We start from the raw sequence: 6,588 nt of genomic DNA, 5'->3' as shown, positions 1-6,588 counted from the left end.
TGATGGGCTTGTGAGTAGACTAGACACAGCTGAAGAAAGAATCTCTGAGCTGGAGTATGTCATCAGCAACTTCCAAAATGAAAAAGCAAAGACAAAGAAAATGGGTGGGTAGGGGGGCAAACTACCCAAGAACTGTGAGATAACTATGAAAGGTTTAACATATGTGTAAGGGAATATTAGAAGGAGAAGAAATACTGGAAGTGATGGCTGAACCGTGTAAGCCTCAATCACTGGTGCCATCCTGAGTTCATTTCACTGTGGAATTTCCATGACTTAACATCTTCTGTCAGTTTAATTTTCAAGACCCCCAACTGGAAACCCTAGTTGGGTGAAGGAAAGGTTTCTTTGCCCCATAAGTCTGATTAAAGTCAATTACTTATTGGTATGATACAAGAGAAACTTCTGTGCTCCCTCCCACCCCCCAGCCTAACAGCAGCTTTATTAGTGATGCTGGAGTGTTTATAGACCTTACAGTGTATGTGGAATATTCCCCAGGGCTCCAGGGAATGCCTCTGGGTGTCAGGGACCACAGTGTGTAGCATTTACACTGGAATGATACAAATAAAGCGCTGGTGTACAGGTTTTTAGGAAGACAGCTTAACACAGAGACAAATACTGCACACAACACTAGTTCTCAGTGTGAACTGGGTTTTTGACCAAGGAGTAACTTCTAATATTTTTACTTTTTCTTTTTTGATCGTAGAGATGAAGGGAGGGAGGTGGGGGAAGGGGAGAGAGAGAGAGAGAGAGAGAGAGAGAGAGAGAGAGAGGAGAAACATTGATCAGTTGCCTGTGGCACACAGCAACCTGGGATGTGCCCTACAAGGAATCAAACCCTGTGCAGGAGAACACTCCGACTGAGCCACACCAGCCAGGGCAAGGGGGTAACTTCTAAGTGATTAGGTGCTGGGGCTGCTTTGGGTCTAGGGGCAGGAGAAGGAGGTGTCCAGGGCTGAGGCTCTGCCTGGCCCTGTAGTTTGGCCTTCAGCTGCAGGTACCGCCCTTTGCCTTCCTCAAGGTGCTTCTTCTCCACCTGTGTCCTGGGCACTAGCTGGGGCACAGGCAGTGACTTGCCCTCCTGGCTCGGGGACACGAAGGTGAAGAAGGCACTAGCGCCGGTAGGGCTTCACTGAGTTATCATAGGGTTGGTGTCCACCAGGACTTCATGTCCATGGAGGAAATTATTGCTCGTGAAGGTCAGGGCCCAGAGATGGTGATGACACACCCTTTTCTGATCTTGTGGTGAAAGTTAATGGCGTCCACAGATGCTGTGACCACAGGAGTCTTGCCGTGATGTGTGGCCACGATCCCGGTCACCTCCTCCATGAGCTTCATGGTGATACCTCCATACACAAAGCCCTGCAGCGCACAGTCCACCGCACAGGTGGATCAAGGTGGACTGGCTGTAGCCAACCGTGTTCGGCTCTGGGTTCAGGACGGGCTGGACAATGTCCCCATTCCTCCACTTGGTCTCCATGCGCTCCAGTTTCTGGGCCTCCTACCACCTGCGGCCCTCCTCCTCCTGTTCCCGCCCGGAGTACACAACTGGAGGCAGCTCCAGGACCTTGTCTATGTTCTTCAGGACAGCGGCACGTACCACAGGGTGGCCTTACTGATCAGCTTTTTGGTACCTGTGAGGATGTTTTCAGACATCACACTGACCTGGACTTCCACTGAGGGCTTAGAGGTGTAGGTGATCTCTGCGCTGACGTGCGCCACCTGTTCATGGGCGACAAGAAGTCGGTGCGTTCCCCCCCCTCCCCCCCAACCTGGGCGGCTACGCAGCGGTCCCCGTTCTGGCTGTTACAGTGCCAGGTGCTGATGACGGCCCCACCTCCTCAGTCACCTTCAAGATGGTTCTTCCGTGGACGTTGCCCCCCACATTAGCCTCAGCTGGCTGCATGATCCTTCCAAAGACAGAGGGTCCAGACTTGGTTCCAATGGCCCGAACGGAAGTCCAGCATCTCTGCGGTGGTCCCGCGGCTGTCCTGGGCTCCAGACACTCCCGGGCAGCTGCTTGCCCACCTGCCAGCCCACGGAGGCGGAGAGCCCAGGCTAGTAGCTTCATCCGGCTGGGAGGGGCCAGGTGGTTTCTGAGGTCTTTTTTATTCTCCCACCAGAATCAGCAGACAGCTGCAGGCAGTCAGCTGGGATTAGAATGGTAGGATCTAAACTTGAAATGGGTGCGTCGGGGTGGAGGCCTGGAGAGGGCGCACTTGCGCGGGGTCCTGGGCAGCAGGTGAGCAGGGTGCCATGCAGGTAGGGTTGCTGTTTGCACGTGTGGGCCGCGCGGGTGTCGCACTCCTGAGCGCACCCTCTTACTTGGGTCCAAGTAGAATCGGGTGTAATTTGTAAGAACCTGTCGGTGAGCGGCCACAGAAAGACGAAGGCGGCAGAGCCCTGTCCCCTGGAAGTCCGCCCAAATCCGGGCCTCAGGAGCGCTGTGTTTAGGGCCTGTGATCCGAGACGTGGGAGGCGGGGGAGCGACGCCCCCCCCCAATCCCTGCCCGCGCCTCCTGTGTTTTGAGGCTCACGTGGTCCCGTCTCATTGGCTGCGATGGGGGGTGGAGCAGCCTCCGCAGCTGCTGGTCCGGGTTCGCTCCGCCGCGGCCCCGCCTTCCGCGCGGGACCACAATTTCCCCAAGGCCCGGCTTGGGGGCGGGGCCTCGATGTCCGGGCGGACCTGGGGGGCGGGGCGGACCTGGGGGCGGGGCGGACCTGGGGGCGGGGCGGGGCGGGGCCGTGATACAAAGACCTGTGGGCGCTCCGCTTGGCGGCCTCGGGACAGGGCGTCCAGGGGCACTGGCGTCTCGTCACCGCTGGACAGGGTCGGGCCCCCTGACCCCGAGTCCCTCGCCGCTGGCGTGTGCTGAAGTGTCGGCTGGGGAGGCGCAGGCCCCGGGCTGGGTTCGGAAGTTCCAGGTGCTGTCAGGGGAGTCCAGGCGGTGAAACTGGGGCCCAGACCTGAGCTAGGAGCCCGGGCCAAGGATAACTGGGAAGAGCCCACCCCTGGGTGCTTTAATTGTGGCTAAGAAGAGATGAGCAGGAAAGATGACAGCCAAATATACAAGCCGTCTGTGCACCTGGGCCAGCACTTGTAGATCCGTCGTCCATAATTCTTTACCTGTCACAGCTTTTATCGGTTTGTTCCTTGTGTTGCCTTCTTGGAGAATTCCTTGGCTTGGTATTCCAGCTCGCCGGCCTGGTTTCCAGCAGTGTCCAGTCAGCTATCCCAGTCTGTCTGTCTGCCTGCCTGCCTGTCTCTCTCTCACAAAACAAAATCAAATGTAATGATCTTAAATGCAAAAGTAAAAACAAACACAAAACAAAAGAAAATTAATAGAACAGAACAACCCAAAATGTCAAAGCAATTATGAAGAGAACTTTAAGGGTTCTTCTTTAAAACTACAAATCAAAGGTTTTCTTGTTAATAGATAATTGGCAAGACAAGTACTTTCCTGCTGAGTGTTCATATGAAAGCAAAGTTTCAAATAAAAATCCGACTAAAATAGAAAAAAGCTTAGCACTCACGAGAAGGGATGCAAGAAATACAATGCTCAAATGTTTGTGTTATTAAAAACTCAGCTATCTGATGCATTCAAGCTATATTAAATGCATTTGGAAACTGGAGAAATGACTGAATAACAGTATCTGATGTACATGCAATGTGTGGACAGGAACTCATCATGTCAGAGGAGCAACACATCTTCAGGTGCACCTGGGGCTTAGGTCTAACTCAGGAATATATGGAGTTTCCCTGAAACTCTGTTCCCATTGAAGTCTGGGCTTAGGAAACATTTTGTCCTTTTCTAGAGGGCCTGGCCCGGTTGTGGCTCCTCTCCCTGTTGGTAGCCGTGGCCCACTGCCAGGACCACTGGGCAGAACCTGGGACTGAGTGAGCAGGAGGTGGCAATGAGACCTGTTTGGGGAGGCAATTTCATATCACTGAAAGTAGAAATCGCAAAAAAAAAAAAAGAAAGTAGAAATCACTTGAAATGTTGAAGCAGGTGAGAAAATGCACACTCAGCATCTAATATCTTTAATTTTGAAACAAAAACTAAAAGGTCACCCTGGCCGGTTTGGCTCAGCGGTTAGAGCGTCGGCCTGCGGTCCGGAGAGACCCGGGTTCGGTTCCCGCTAGGGGCATGTACTTCGGTTGCAGTTTGTCCCCGGCCCTGGTTGGTCGTGCGGGTGGCAGCCACTCGATGTGTCCCTTCATGTCGATGTTTCTCTCTCTCCCTCCCTTCCTCTCTCTCCCTCCCACTCTATCTGTACAAAAAATGGAAAAATATCCTCGGGTGAGGATAAAAAAAAACAAAACAAAACTAAAAGGTCGTTTGTTTGTTTTTTTAATTCAGTTTATGGAGACACCAAATGCAATGGGTGTTAGACAGTCTTAGAAGTTAAAGCATGCTTCAGTTTCACCACCACCCGGGGGACTGGTCAGTCAATGCAGTCTACTTAGATTTCTGTTTAATATATATTTTAAATGAAATAACTTAAGAAACTTAGAGTTGATCTAACATTGTAGGATTCCAAACATCTGAACATGTTGGTTGCATCTCACTCTATAAAAACCTTTTCACTTCTCATTTAGACTAAGACAAACACTTGTGAAAATTGGCGCAAATGAGTTGTACATTAAAAGTTCAACTTCTTCACTCTGAATTATCTGTTCCTCACAAAAAAAGAATGAGTGAGTTACTTGTGGGACTTATTGGTTTTGAAGGAAACCTGTAAGATTTAGTCCTCGAAGGCAGTAGCCATTCAGACTTGCTATGGCCATCAAGACTTTATTTTTGTTAATCCTCACCCGAGGATATTTTTTCCATTGATTCTTAGAGAGAGTAGAAAGGGTGGGGGAGAGAAACATCAATGTTAGAGAGACACTTCTGTTGGTTGCCTCCTGCATGTACCCTGACTGAGCCAGGGATTGAACCTGCAACCCTTTGGTGTGTGACCACTGAGCCACACGGGCCAGGGCCATCACAACTCTGCATAGTTTGTCATGGTCACAAAACCAAAGTCTTTGCACTGGTTGGTGTTGAAGTCGAGAGTCACTTTTACCTTGCTGACTCCAGCCCATCTCTTCCAGGTTTCTGTTTGTATTTCCAACATCTGTGGTTAATTTTTTTTTTTTCATAACTGCCTGCTGTAATTTCATGATGTGATATTCTTGCTTATCCCTATGATTATTTTAATTACATTGATTTTAACATCCTGATCATTTTTCTAAAGTTCCCTCAGGTGCAAATTCTCTCTTAAGATAAAGAGAAAAAAACATATTAGAGTCGTGTTTTTCATGGTTTGGTTTTCTTGAAACGATTGCGATTGCTAGTTTACGTCCCACTCATTCAGAGTGAGATTCCCTATTTTTTAATCTCTTGCAGGAGAGAGGAGATGAGGAGGAGGAGGCTGCTGTTGGATCTATTATTTTTCTTAAATGAAAGTGGCAAGAGGCAAGATTTGTAGCCTAGTGGCCTCCTGGGGTGCACGCCCTTGTCTCTCCTGAGCCTGATAATCATTAATGTGTTTGCTTGTTTCCCTAACCCAAGCTCCCATACTCTCCACTCACAACCAAAGCTGAGATCTCATTTTCTGTCTCCTGAAAGGGTATATTTTTGTAAAGCTTCCTGTTCTAGTAGCTCAACCAGTAACCTTTCCAGTTTCTCCTGAACCCCTCCCTCCAGGTTTTCAGCCCCTTTCCTCATGTACAAATGGGGATGGTAGGAAAGAGTGACCCAGGAGAACCTTCCCAAAATTTTTTGGTGTCTTTTTTCAGCACTTAAAAGGGAACCAAACATCTTCACTAGGACTCTCAAGGATGAATGAAAAACAATACCAGGAATAACTTTGCTGACATAATATCCATTCTTTCTATTGCATATTAAAAAAGTTTTCAAAATTAGCATTACATTAAACATAAGAATTGTTGGAGGCAATCATTTGAAAATTGATGTTTGTACAATTCATATCTTGGTAGAGAGAGACACTATAAATTCATGCCAGTTATCCATATTCTATTTAAGAACTCTATCTTAGTTCTGTTAAGGAAATGCCATGCATAAAAAAATATATAAAAGGTAAAACTAGAACACTGATTAAGTGCAACTATTAAGTTAACTTCTATCTGTTCCCTGAACCCCTATTGTTAATGGACATCATTTTAAATTTGAATATTTAATGTTTTAATCAATCAAGAAATTTGAGGGCCTCTTGTTTTCAACATTTAAGCACTTCATTGACTGCTGTGATTCTTAGCATTCTTTGGTCAGAAAAATAGGATTATTTTTAGTTTTAGGCAAAAAGTAATTAAATGATTGTGGCATATAAAGGCTTTGCCACCCCTAGGCCATCGTGCTGATTCCCATTTTGAATCATGGCACACACGGGTGGACTCGTGTGTGTGTGCATAACCTGGGCCTCATCCTCAGTCTGGATACCTGTGCACTTGCTCTCATGACAGTAGGCAGGTACCTATGGTCGGAGGTTCTGCTAGACTTAGTGCAGCACAGTACAGAACAGACTTCATCAATTTCAAAATGTAGTTCTGTTGTGGTTTTCATTTTCCCCATGTCTTTCAACAGG

The 6,588-nt window shown here is 48.2% G+C and overlaps 1 pseudogene; it reads right to left on the bottom strand.

The window, feature by feature from the left end:
* Positions 1 to 829: 829 nt before the first annotated feature.
* Positions 830 to 2,068, bottom strand: LOC118640732 (annotated as a pseudogene).
* Positions 2,069 to 6,588: the final 4,520 nt, after the last annotated feature.

This window comes from Molossus molossus, unplaced genomic scaffold (genome assembly GCF_014108415.1).
Source record: "Molossus molossus isolate mMolMol1 unplaced genomic scaffold, mMolMol1.p scaffold_m16_p_23, whole genome shotgun sequence".
NCBI lineage: Eukaryota > Metazoa > Chordata > Mammalia > Chiroptera > Molossidae > Molossus > Molossus molossus.
This window is presented reverse-complemented; position numbering and strand designations above follow the sequence as displayed.